Source organism: Sinocyclocheilus anshuiensis, unplaced genomic scaffold (assembly GCF_001515605.1).
Source record: "Sinocyclocheilus anshuiensis isolate Anshui unplaced genomic scaffold, SAMN03320099.WGS_v1.1 scaffold1231, whole genome shotgun sequence".
Taxonomy (NCBI): domain Eukaryota; kingdom Metazoa; phylum Chordata; class Actinopteri; order Cypriniformes; family Cyprinidae; genus Sinocyclocheilus; species Sinocyclocheilus anshuiensis.
The window spans coordinates 1954187-1968982 of NW_015536698.1; positions in this window are offsets into that span (position 1 = coordinate 1954187).

Consider the following 14796-nt stretch of genomic DNA (forward strand, 5'->3'; position numbering starts at 1 on the left):
AAGTCTTGGAACATAGTACAATAATGTATGTGTTACTTTCACTAGCATTCAAAAGCTTGGGGTTGGTAAGTAAAAAAAAACAAAAAAAAAAACAATTGATTTATTTCACATTTTTAAACGTTTTAAGGCTGCATTTGTCTGATTAAAAATGCAGGAAAGCAGTAATATTGTGAAATATTATCACAATTTAAAACTATTTTCTATCGCAGTTTATTTTAAAATGTCATGTATTCCTATTACGGAAAGATGAATTTTCAGCAGCCATTATTTCAGTCTCTAGTGTCACATGATCCTTCAGAAATCATTCTAATATGTTGATTTGTGGCTCAAGAAACATTACTTATGATCAACAGTTGTGCTGATTAATCATATTAAAAATATTTTTAAGGATTCTTTCAGGATTTTATTTAATTTAAAAAAGTCTTTACTGTCACTTTTGATCCATTAAATGTATTAAAAATCAATCAATCAATCAATCAGTTTTACTGACCGTAAACGTTTGAATGTATAGCACTTTTATAGTGTTTTTGTACCTTCAACAGCCCCTGGTCACCATGAATTCTCCTTGTATATGGAAAATATCTATGCAAAGTCCTTTATCTAGTCATATATAGATCTACAGCTATTCAGTTTTAGGTGAACTATACCTTAGTTGTTTCTTGTTTTGCCTCTCTATCAGTAGCTGTTTATAGCACCTGGCTACATGCTAAATGCAAATAGGAGGGTCACGCTGAGGACTTGCGTTCTTTCAAGACCACAGTTTTGTTTCCTCTGGTGTTGCTGATTTACATTATGTCTCACAGATAATTATCAAGGCACTGGCCTCTGTCAGCTGTAAGGTGCCTGTTCTGTGTGTAGCCACCAGAAGCAGACATGAAGCAGTGGCTGGAGGACAAGCCCGAGGCAGTGGACGCTCTCAAATATACATCAGCTCCTGCAGCTCAGATATACTAGCAGCTCAGATATATTAACAGCTCAGACATACTAAAATATCTCATCCTTTAATAATCCTACTTATATTTTAATTTAAAATATAACTTTACAATAAGGTGCTATTCGTTAACACTACATTATTTAACATGAACTAACAATAACAAATACTTCTAAAGGATTTATTAAAATTAGTTAATAATAATTTTACTATTTACTAATACATTATTAAAATCAAAAGTTTTATCTGTCATTATTTGTTCATGAGTTAACATGAACTAACAAAGAACAGTTTTTTATTAACAATTTATATAACCATAACAAAGATTATTAAATACTGTAACAAATGGATTGCTCATTGTTAGTTAATGTTAGGTAGAGCATTAACCAACATTAACTAATGGAACCTTATTATAAAGTGTTACCCAGGCAGAATTTTTTTTTAATTCAATCATTTAATATTATTTAATTTAACATTATTTAATATAATATTATTTAATCCAGCTAGAAAAAAATAAAAAGGTAGAGAAAACATATAAATTAGGTAACATTTAGGTTAGGAAACACTATTCACTATTAACTAGTTTATTAACATGCATATTACTAGAACATTGGCTGTTCACTAGTACTTATAAATAACATATTAATGCCTTATTCTTCATGATCATATTCTAGATCCCTTAACCCTACCCAAACTACTACAACAACTACTTTACTTACTTTCTATAAGCAGCAAATTAGTAGTTTATTGAGGGAAAACTTCTGGTTATTAGTGAATGTACATTACTTTATTGTATTTTATTTTATTATTTTATTTTATTATTTTATTTGAATCAAGTCTTGGAGACAATGGACAAATAAAAATAAACATTTCTTTTGAGGTATATTATTTCTATAGCGTTGTGTTAATAAGTGCAATAGGTTAATTTTCAACCTTGTTCATACTGAATTATAGATCCACTGTGTGGAGTATTGTACATTAAGATATTAACAGAGCTTTCTTTGAACACCACATTGGATTTACTAGCTATCTGTCCATCCTCCTAACCATAACTTCTCAAGTACAGCAGTTTATACACACTAAGACTCTCTAATGTTGCTTCACAAAAGCTGACCATTTACTGTTACAAAACCCACATGATAATACAGTACGTAATGGGTGGATGCCATTATTACAATCTCCTCATTTTAACCCTCTTTGAGTGTCTGTATGAGAATTCCATCGGCATAACAAACAAAAGAGCAGCAGATGGTTAACTCTCCAATTGTCTTCTCTGTTTAGTGAGGGGAACACCTATTCAAGCCGCACATTTTTGATCTACGGGGAGAAAATGGCAAAGATTCTTTTATATTCAAATGAGAACATTATCATAAGGCGCCCGACAATAGCAAAGTCCCCTTCTGTTAGTGTCTCATTTGAATAGCTTATATCTTCAAGACACCTCTTCAGGAGATTCATTTGGGCTTTCGTCCCCGGCACGGGACACCTCTGTAGCTGGGAAGTGTCATGCATCCAACTCTGTAATTCATCATGAAAGGGCCCCTTTCAAAGATGAGTGAAATAACTGTCAATGTGGTAATGAGTGATGTAAACACAGAAGATTAATTAGGTTAAGTAGCCTCATACGTGTGAGTCAAATCTTCGGGCATATATGGGTGCCCACTGTTTTTTTCCTGTCCTGACAGGGAGAAACTATCCACCTTTTGTCAAATGTTTCAAAATGGGGCTGATCTGAGGGAAGTCTTTTTGTGGCACCTGTGGCAGTCTCTATGAGTGCGTACGTTGGAGACAGAGACAGAGAAGCCGCCCCCGATTAGAGATGGAGACCAAAAGAGGATCAGACGCAAACATGTCAGCATCTTTTAATGTGTGTATCAAGTCTTTCAGGCATCTCAAGCAAGCCAAACAAAACAGAAATGACAAGCTGGTGTTTGGCAACTTAGAGAGTGAGAAGGCAGGGGTGGGGGGCTATAGAGAAAACTTTTATTTCTCCAATCATTCTCCGCAGGGAATACATTCACTCCACTGTCATCTTCTCAGTGAATTACAATTAACCTGTCTTTCTTTTATTTCTTTTTCTTGTACATCCCCTCCTCCCTCCATATGACAGGGGACTCGTTGAGGTGTTTCTGTTCAACCGTTTGGTAATTTCATTTAAACGCTATAATTAATGTACATGATTTAAAATCACTAATTATAGTTAAATGACTACAGCATCTTCACAGCGTGCCTGACACGAATACTTGACCTGCAGATTGATCATGCAATCAGTGCAAGGAAGAGCTGGGGGAAAAAACTCTGATAATGAATCAACTGAGCAGCAGCATAAAATATCCATGCATAGATATAGTTTATAAAATTAAATTATGTATTACTTTAGGGTACATTTACACAAATAATATCATCAAAAATAATGCGTACATGCTCAGTGATGTTTAATAAAATGTAAACCCAAAGCATCATATGACTGAAAAAAAGAACTTTGACTACTACGTGTCAGTGACCAACACAAATTAATAATTACAATTTTCAAAATGTATTTTAAGTTTATTTTTATTTATTTAAAGTTCAACATTTATTTAAAATTAGATTTTTCAAACAATATAATTTACTCTGACCTAATCATAGCACACACACACACACACACACACATACATATATAATATATCAAAACATAAATTAATTTTACAATAATATTAATAATTATTAATATTAATTAAAATGATAAAATTTCATCTATAAAGCCAAATGAAAATGTCCTTACATTGCCACTAGGTATTTTTCCTTCAAAGACTCCATCATACACAAACTGTCCTTTATTTGATCTGTTCCCTTTATCATTCATTCATTCATTAATTCATTCATTCATTCATTCACACCTTAATCACCCTTGTCTCCCTCTTCCTAACCTGGCTGTCTCTTTGCTGTGTTCAGTCTGGGCTGTCCTCTCCATCAGGAAGCGGTGGGTCTGATCCAGCCTCATCAGGCCGCTCCTCCAGGGCTGTCATTGAGGGCGGGGCAGGGGACTCACACCATATGGCTGACCGAGGCCCCGCAGCCTCCCCAGGGGCGATGAGAAAGCTCACTCCTGATCAGAGCTTAGAGAGGGAATCAGAGAGAGAAAACAAGACAGAAAGAGAAGAAAAGACATAAACTATATCACTATTTGGAAAGGGAGCTCCAAATCTTCAACACACTATGATCTACTTTATTATATTCAGAATTTTTGTTCCGTTTACTAAATGCATTTATTTGTCACAAATAAACATTACTTTCAGAAAAATACAGGAAATTCACAAGGTCGCATTGGAAATCACATTCCAATGATACAAATGGTCTTGTCCGCACCCGTCCCGGCAGCAAGCTGTTCCTTCAGAGAGCCATTACGAGTAAAGTTAGGGACCCCTCATTGTCTGGGAGCCACTCAACAGGCAGCGGCCCATCCCACTGAATCCAGCTGTTCAGAGATGAGCCACCTTGCCAGAAAATAACCATCCTGACATTTTGAATATGCTTCTGTGGGGCTTAGCAGCACACCGAATATTTGCATGCCTTTTGTCTCCAAAGGCAGAGGAGATAGGCGAGAGTCAACAGCGTTCACCTCCTGAGATAGACACGTCTAAATGGAGCTCACATCCCCGCACCCCCGACAGGTCTCTCATCGCCCCGTGAAGCTCACCTCCTGGAGGGCCTAGTGATTGAGAGGAGCCCTTAGCCCAGCTCTTTTATCCTGGGAACGCTGCTCTGACCCCCCTTTTTACTGCTGCCACTGAGAGAGAGAAAGAGAGTGAGAGGGAGAGGAAAACACATTGGATTATTTGATCAGGATGTTTTGAGCACATGCAAGAGGCTGTTAGAGAGTTGTTGTTGTCATTATTATTATTATTATTATTATTATTATTACTGTAGTAGTATTGTATCATTTATAAGTTCATAATAATAATAAGAAGATTGTGCCTCATTAAATAATGCCTAATTAAACTGAATAATAAGAATAATAATAGTATTGTTAATACTACTATTATTTAGCTAATACTACTACTACTAATAATAATAATTGCTGTAAATTAATACTAATACTAATACTAAAACTATTTAAACATGGCCTAATTGAACTGAATACGATGATGATGGTGATGATGATGATGATGATGATGATGATGATAATGACTATTATTAAGTTTAGTTAGTTAGTTAGTTAGTTAATAATAATAATAATAATAATAATAATAATAATAATAATAATAATAATGATAATAGCATATTTAATAATAATAATAATAATAATAATAATAATAATAATAATAATAATAATAATAATAATAATAATAATAATAATAATAATAATAATAATAATAATAATAATTAGTTAGTTAATAATAATAATAATAATAATAATAATAATAATAATAATGATAATAACATATTGATGATGATGTTGATGAGGATTCAGGTTAAAATAGTACTTCTACTACTACTAACCTATACCTAACAGTCTTCTTTGTAACCAGAGATGGCTGTATCATTACCAGTATGAATGGAATCAGTGCTGGCAGTGAGTATTATTAGGACTGAGATTGGGTGCTAGCATTTGTATGGTTTACAGGGACACCTATTGGCCGGGCTGTAGAAAAATATGACAGAGTAGACCGCATGTCTGTGTGATGAGGTACTGGGGGAGACAGTATGATAGGGCTGTGAGAATGCAGGACTGGGTTTTGTTCAGCTTAATATGCAGTATTAGACCATTTTAATCCTCATGCCCAACCACTGAATGTAATAAACTGATTTTGACAAGCTCACTTCAGAAATACTTCAAAATTTGTGTCTCTGAGTTCAATCAAAATGTGTCATTGAATTTGCTCGTTTTGATACAATAATGTTAATTATTTCTGTAAAATGAATAAGGACCATCCTCTGTATTTGTAAGGTAATAAAATAAATATGATTTAATACTAAACTAAAAATTATCAAATAAAATAACAGTTTGCATCATTTATATTTTCAGATTAATATATTAATCTGGGAATATAATAGTACACCATAAATACCTCAAGAACTGTGACTAAGAATGACAGAAATAATTTTATTTGTACCTAAAGAATTTAATAATTTAATGTGATTTAGGTCTGTATTATCCTGTCAGCCCAGTGACATGTACATATCACCCCAGGACATGAAAACATTGTGTAAAAGATTTATATCTTACTACTGTAAATTTATTAATGAAATCATAGGGGACAAAAAAATCATGAAGCACCAGAATCATTAATTAACCTCTTTAGGAACGAATGCTTAAGAGACTCATACGTCCATACCACACACAAACACACACACCTAAAATCCTTGCCAAACATTAATCAGTCACTTCATATTTCTTAAATACTATTTACTATTATCACTGGGTTTGAATGTGTCACCAAAGTGAAAATAACATTGTTACAAAATGAAAGGCATTGTGTTCTAACACAAGACCAGCAGAAGCAATGACCTGAAATTGTGTTTAATTTAATCTATTAGTCTTTAATTTAATTTAATTTAAAATTATTTAACGGCTTTCATTAGATTTGTATAAAATGTATTTGCTATACAGTACATTTTTTAAATGTATTATTAATTTTAATTGTATTTATTTTTCAATATTTCATTATAATTGTTATTGTCAGTTTTACTTTTGGTAACATTTGTTTACTCTTATTACTGATGATGTAGAATCACACTTGTTTCTGAATCTGGGTCTTTGTGTTATTGAATCACAAGGATTCTCATTGAGTATGCATCACCATTGTTTACAGGGGATATCGGGACTAGCTTTAGATCGACTCCCTGACCTGATGTGTGTTTTTTTTTTTTTTCAGTCTCTCCATAGAGACTGAAATTGGAATAATGGAAAAGAAGCTTTCCGAGAGAGAGAAAACAGAATGTCTCCCAAACGGGCCAAGGCTCTGTTTTTTGGGGAACATTCCTGTTTTGCTCAACAGGTGTCATTGGCACCTTACCACCCAACTAAACGACAGAGACTTCTCTACACGTTTCATCGTCACCTTTCTTGGACGTGCTACCTTAGAAAACACAGTGTATACAATAAGTGGAATAATTCATGAGCTGTCATTAAAAATGAAACTTTCTCTCCTTAGACTGGAGATGAGGTTTGGGATTCAACATAATGGACTCAAGATGCTCTGAAGTTTCCTTTCCTGTACCTTCTCATCCCCGCTAAAGATGATGGAAGCCTCCAATTCCGTTTGCCTTTCCCCAGAAAAAAGAAGAGCAACCTTCACATTAATTGCAGCGAGACATTCTCATTCTCTGTTTCTCGCTCTAACTTTTTTCTTGTCTTTTTAGTTTGACACTTTTTCTTGCTCTTCTTTCTCTCTTCCCCCTTCTTGCTATATTAACTGACACAGAAGTTGTCCAGTTTTGAAGCCATCAATGATAACCCAAAGCCAATCCTACTTCACTAAAGAAAAGGTCCCATTAGTTCGTTTTAATTCATGCATTAACTAACATTAACTAACAATGAGCAATACATTTGTTACACTATTTATTAATCTTTGTTAAGATTAGTTAATAATAATACAGTTCATTAATACAGCTCGGGTCCATTAAAGAATATTAACAGATACAACTTTTGATCTTAATAATGCATTAGTAAGTATTAAAATTGAACTATGATTAACAAATGCTTCATAAGTGTTTATCATTGTTAGTTCATGTTAAATTAACTAATGTTAACAAATGGCACCTTATTGTAAAGTGTTACCGAAAAAGTTTTCCAACAGCACTTCTGTCAGACCCAAGGACACAACTGCTATGCATTTATTGACAATCAAGGCTTTGTAACACAACAGTGATTTAACATCACCTATTTATTTTAAGAACAATTTCCAGCTGAATGCATGATTTCAATACACCCTATGAGTGGCGCCTGACAATTCAAGGCGCCTCTATCAGCATAATTAGAAAAAGCAAACATGGGATAGCAGCTCCCAGCCCTGTCGGATATTTCTGTGTCTCAATTATTCATTAATGTGAAATTGTGCTTGTCTCAAGTGCAGCTTTGTCATTTCCTCTAGTGACACAGATCCTGGTCGTTGTCTGCCGAACCTCCCTACCCCCTCAAATCCTGTGCCAATTTCCTCAGCAGACAAAAGTTGTTTAGGAATCTATTTCCGCCTTAGTGGCATGGAAATTCTTGATTTGTCTTTATCCTAAGACCATTTGTATTACACAAGACTGCAATAAATAATAAATTGTGTATGATAGAGCATGGAAAAAAAACATGCCATAAGAACAAACCGTTCTGTGCTATAAAAATATGTTGTGCTCTGGCTTTCAGAAAGTGTGACTAACTAATAATAATAATAATAAATATAATTTACATATAATAAATACATATATAATATAAATAACAATAATAATTATTATTATTATAAGAGTGCACTCTTTCATTTCATAAATGGCAAAATCATCTAGACTCTAACTTAAATCTATTATCCGTTGTTCCTTAAAACTAATGTGGTGAAGCCTAATTATAATCTGGTCTGCAGACATTATTAACATAGAGAATCTGCCTTTTCGGTGTCTTATAAGACAGCCACTAGGAGAGGCAAATGTGATGTAAAAGATATTTCATGTAAGAGTCAATGAATAAAATAATAGGGGTATGAAAGGCTCTGCAAATGACCCTCAGTGGAAGAAATTTTCTACATGTTTTAACCTCTCATTTTAGCTGGCATACTTTAATAAGCTCTTATTTAAATGTATTCATTAAACATGGTCTGAGGACTTTAATGTATTTTAAATATGGCCTTCAGTATCTCAGATAAATTACTATTTAGACAAGAGAGTGACATAGAACATTGTTTTTCAGAAACATATTTCAAACTGATTGTTCCATAAATCATCTGATGAAATTGTATATTTTTGTTTGCACCTCTGCAATACTACCGTGATTTGATGTTTGAATTTAAATAATGTAAGGATGCTATTGAGGGTAACAGTGTTTGTCAGTAATTGCCATTGTTTTGCAGTAAGCTACAAATTTGCATGGCATGCAAACCACATTAATAAAGAACCGTTTAATTGCAAACCCCTAATGATGTTCTTTGTGGTTCCTCATGTACATGAAACATCTTTGAGTGTTGAGTGAAAATGCTGCTCAGTGTCAGTTCATGCATAATTTGTGCTGCACATGTTGCATGTGCAGGTGAGTGTCTTTTAATGAGAATTCAGCAGCACTCAAGGAAGGCTACAAAAACAGCTCTTACGCATTTTAAAAGCACATGCCTTGCCAGATATCATTTATAATTAGCCAGCAGACAAGTTTGTTCAAATTTCACTAAAATTAAGATAAATATTTCAACTAATGCACATAGTTTCTTTCTGACTCAGTTGTTTAGGTCTGGATTTATCTGGATTTGCAATTTCAAACCATAAACAATCAGAGGAGTTGTCAAGGGTCAGTGTGGTCTATGGATCTTGTTATAAGGGGGTCGAATAAATGCATATTTAGGGGGGGCTGGGAATATAAACTTATCCCCGGCCCCATGATTTCCAGCAACAGCTCTGTTCATGGTCACATCTATCTATCTATCTGTCTATCTATCTATCTATCTATCTATCTATCTATCTATCTAGGGTTTCTATATTATTAACTTAACTTATTAACAATTTCTATAAACCGGTTAAAATGACAAATTAAAGTTAAAAAAAAGAAGAAGAAGAGATCGAGAATATAAAGTAAATCAATGTTATTCAAACATAAATAATATAATTTAAAAATAAATCAAATTAAATGTATTTTTCTATTTTAAACCTGATTAATTATTACATACCATTTGTAAGCCTGTGTTGACCGAAATGGTCATTTTCTCTCCCTCTCTTTTGAAGCCAAAGAAGAGAGAATTGGGGAAGATGGGTTAAGATACGTTGATGAAAAGGGATAAAAGAAGGGCATAATCGTATTCCAGTATATTTAAGAGCGTATCTTGGGGTTTTTAAGTAGCTGGCAACCCTCGTCCCCAACGTTTATCAGTTATTACTTATCTTAGAGGTTTCTATGCCCAGGGATCTAAGACAGTTCTAAGGGTTTTTTTTTTTTTTTTCAGCCACTTCCCACATTTTTTTTTTTTTGTTTGCGCTAAGCACAGCCCATTAGAGGCTCATACAGCGTCTCGGAGGAAATTATTGTTTCTGTGACACTTTCAACTGCTCCATCTCCACTGGAAAGTGACCCAAGCATGTAAAAACAGCCAAAATAATTTTTACGTTTTTTTTTTTTTAAATTGGCTCACTCACTGGACTTTATCTTTAAACTGAAAAAAATTAAAGTCAAACCCCTTAGTCGTCCAGTAGGTCAGATAAAAAACAATGTAGGATCATATTTCAAATACTTTAAGTTGTTCTGATTATTTTCTAGCAATATTGAAGGGAGTTAAGATGTTGGGAGTCTTTCTGTAATTTACATGGAATCATTATAAAAATAAAACAAGCTACTTCATAAGCATCAAAAATGTATTGAGAACTGTAAAAATACCCGCTTATCTATGATTAAGAGTCTATTTTTAATTGAACCTAATTGTCATTTAATTACACATGCACACATCAATTTTGTAATTTTTTGTTCGATATGGATCCACTTTCTTTTTTAATTAGGCAACGAACAGAATATTTACATAAGTACAAGGGTCATTCATAATTCATCATAATTAAACCATTTCCCTGGGTTGCACTCTTGACCACCTGTTGGCATTCACACTAAATATTTAACAGCATATTTTCAGCCCCCTTCTTCTTAGTTCTAGCTCTTTGATGTTTTGTTCCACATTCATCCACTTTTTTGCATGTACTCAGTGGATAAGTCTAGAAATAATCGGGGTCGTCTCTTACAGACTCAAAACTTTGCATTTTAACTTTTGTCTGGAGATCCCTTTTTCCTCCTCAATATGAAATATCATCTTTAATATAAGTGGAAGCTGGGAGAGAAACACGAAAAATCGGCTCTAACCATACAGAGGCGCAGGTCTCTGGGAGACTGATTATCATCATTCCTCAGTGCTAGACTTCTCAATAATTAGAGGATGTGTTGCTTTGCTGCTTTGGCCTTGATTGTTCTCCCAGGCTAGGCGTCAATTACCACGGCCCTTGTCTCTCCCTGTGCTCTTTGCCTTATGGCTGCTGAAGAGCTTTGCACATGAAAGGTCCATTAATGTCCTGCAATTGCATCATAGGAACGGACACGAAGCAGATTTGGTGAACGGGACACTGGGCTTGAGCTTGTGCCATCTGCCTAGCTGGGGGTTATGGAGAATACAGCGAAATATAAAGAGGAATAAGGTGCTTATGATTGGAAAAGATTTACGTATTTTTGCTTTTGCTACCATTGCACATTCCTCAAAATCTTGCTATAAAGGGTTCTAATGCTCTGCTTCAGTTACTAATTTTTGACATCAAAGCGATTCACTGTCAAATACCCACATTTTAAAGACCTCACGAGGCCAGTCTTGAAACAATGGTTATTCTCATCCATTCAGTCACAGTCAAATACGGCCAGATTTCCAACTAATTCCAGATAATAACATTGTGTTTAATTAACATTAGACAATTAAAGCAGTAATTATTAATCATAGCTAGCTCCCCACAGGCACAAGACAAAAAGACGTTTTTTAACTCATTACTGGAGTTCCTCCAGCGCTCATTTTGAAGACAATTGTCCTCATAGGCATTGAGTTCAATTACATAATAACACTCTTGTTTATATCTCCATTGTAGAACGTGTAGCGGTCAGAGTTCAAATAAGATTCTGCACAATAGTGAAAAATGTGAGTCTTTTTGCTCCCAAGAGAAACTCAGAATATCTCAATTACTGTCTTTTCAATTTTGGGATGATTTCACACTGCAAGTTGTGTACATATGATAAATGCTATGTGATTGCCATCTTATCTGTGGCTGTCTCTGGATTGCTCTGTGTATAAATAGAAATCATTGATTGGTCCGATGATAGCTTTGATTCTTATTAGGGGCTATTCTTTCTTTGTTGTCATGGGAATAAGCTGTGAAATGCCACAGTGACAGCTCTTATTTGCCTCAGAGGCTCAATGAGTCTGGCTGGTCCAAGGTTATGTGACCTTCCACCACACAGCAGAGAGAAAGAGAGAGAGTCTGTGAAAGCCAGTGTGAATAGAGGCTCGGAGTTCATAACTCTACCACACCACCTGCTGTAGATCAGGATTATTGAATGGGAATGTCAATCATTTGTCTGGAAGCAAGATTGGTTATGAGATGATGATATTATCAAGAATCACGGAACTTCAGCATTCACAGAAGCTGTACATTTGCTTGGACAGATCTGCAGTAAGAGCTTTTAAATACATAATGATAGGAAAGTAGGCAAATATATCGATGCTTGTCGAAGAAAAAAATAATTATTCATGATATATATCTTCAAAATCACAAAGCAATTTGTTCATTTGATATGAACAAGAAATGTACTATTCCTGAGGTTACGATATTCTATAACTGTAAAAGTTAGTTCAGGTCCTCTAATATGATTGGTCAAGCAGCGTTCCAAGAGTCCTGATATAACAGTCCAACAGCACTTGGAATTTTCATCCACTTTGACAATTCATTTGTATCACTCAGCTTGTCATTGTTTGCGCATGCTGGACAGACACACCAGTTGGTGGCGAAAAGTGACTGTCTTTATGAACGAGTATTTCTAAATCATTCATTCAACCGATTTGTTGAAACATTCTGATTCAGGAATGAAACAAGTGACTCTCTGCAGTCGAATACTTTCCTACATTTAGTATACCTAAGGTGAAAAAGAGTGCATGATATGAGTTGCATGCTTGGATTTTATAGTATTCATTAAGCAGTAGGTAAAAAAGTACCCAAATGAAGTATGAAGTGCGTAGCTATTGGATACTTTACTATCACATTAGGTCACAAGAGAGGATTTGAATGGAAGTGAAGCAACGTAACTGACAAAGTAAGACTCATGACAATGAGTGTGTTTACATGCACCCTCGTAATGCAATATTGCGATTAAACTTTACCTCATGTAAACGCAATACTCGCAAATAAGCTCATAATCGTAGTGACCATAAACACATTCAACTAGGTGTCATACGCCTATTTTAATCTCAATAAATAGTCATGTAAACACCTTAATCACAAAAATACAGCTCTGGCCAAAGTGTGCATGTGCAAGAGCTTCAAAGGTTTCTCTTTACAACATGTTTTGGCAGTGTTGAGCAATATAGCCAATCACAAACATATCTGTTGATTTCTTGAACGCAATGGCCAATCAGAGGTGTTTAAGATCAAGCGTCCCCTCACCGCTCACAACACTGGAGTTTTGCTGTGCTGAGTTACACAAGCTTGCGAGTCCTCTCATTACAACAAAGTGTAGACACAATGTAAATAATATCTGGGGTGGCCAACGTCAGTCCTGGAGAGCCACAGTCCTGCAGAATTCAGCTCCAACCCTAATGAAACACACCTGAACCAGCTAATCAAGGTCTAAGGGTTACTAGAAAGCTACAGGCAGGTGAAATTTTATCAAGGTTGGAGCAAAACTCTGCAGGACCGTGGCTCTCCAGGACATGACGTTGACCACACTTGTAATAGATTCATTAATTATAACAAAACTTTGTGAGATTGCAACGTTGTAATGTTCATCAGGAGGCCGAATAACCTTCTAATACGTCTGTAACCAGACAAAAACAAACAAACAAAAAACAGAAAAATATGACTATATTTTACATTTGATGTAAGTGGCCAGTGGCCAGTAACACACCTAATGTATGTGAGTTCATGTTGTGGGGTATGTGAATAATGCCGGTAAAAATAACCACACTTCTTAGTGAATAATCAGAATAATGACAATTGCATGTAAACTGGAGTGAAGAGGTTTGCTTGTGTCATGCAAACATTATTGTGTCATGAGATTAAGTCCTTACTCTGACTGGAAATAATCGCATTATTGGTGCACATGTAAACATAATCAATGACAATATGACTACATAGAACATTCTATCGAACATTCTTTTTAAATGATCATGAAGTTCAAATCTACTTTAATACCTACTCAGACAGTATGCAATTTCAGATGCACCTGTCTTTAGGAGTGAGTCACTGAATCGTTCACTTAATTCATTCAAAAATGCTGAAGCGTTTAGAAAAGAAAAGTGAATCTGTGAATCGATTATTCAACTGAATTGTTCAAAATGCTGATTCATTCATCCAAAAATCCCACCTACTGTGTGTTGATCAGAGATGCAAAACGTTCTGACATGGCTTTGTAGTCATTTTCAATATCAACTTATTGTTTATTGAATTAAAAACAATATCACTCGTGTGATTTTTCAATCATGCGCTTTTTCCAAGTACGGCCATGGCTGTGATTACTTACTGAAATATACATTCAGGAACAACAGCACTCATGCTCATGAGATATTGCTCAAATATACCAACCTCTTTACTAATGTAAGATTAATTTAATAAATATGTATTTCAAGCTCAGAGTTTAAACAAATCAGGCTCACCCTTGTAATGAAACATCAGCCATATCTACAGAATACTAGAATTTCCCATATCCTACATCAAAATTAATAATCGTCAGCATCAATAATTTAGATTTCATTCTTTAAGTATATGCCAAGTTGAAGCTCCATTAATATGAAAACCCAATAATCATGCACAGTGTTTAATACACTCCCCAATTAAAGCACAGTCCTATCAGCTACATGACAGCCCATCAATGCAGAAGCCCAAGAGCATGAATCTTTCCAGTGTATCAGAACGCCATAGCCTCCTTCTATCCCTCCCCCACTTTTTTTTTTTTTTTTTTTTAAGGGATT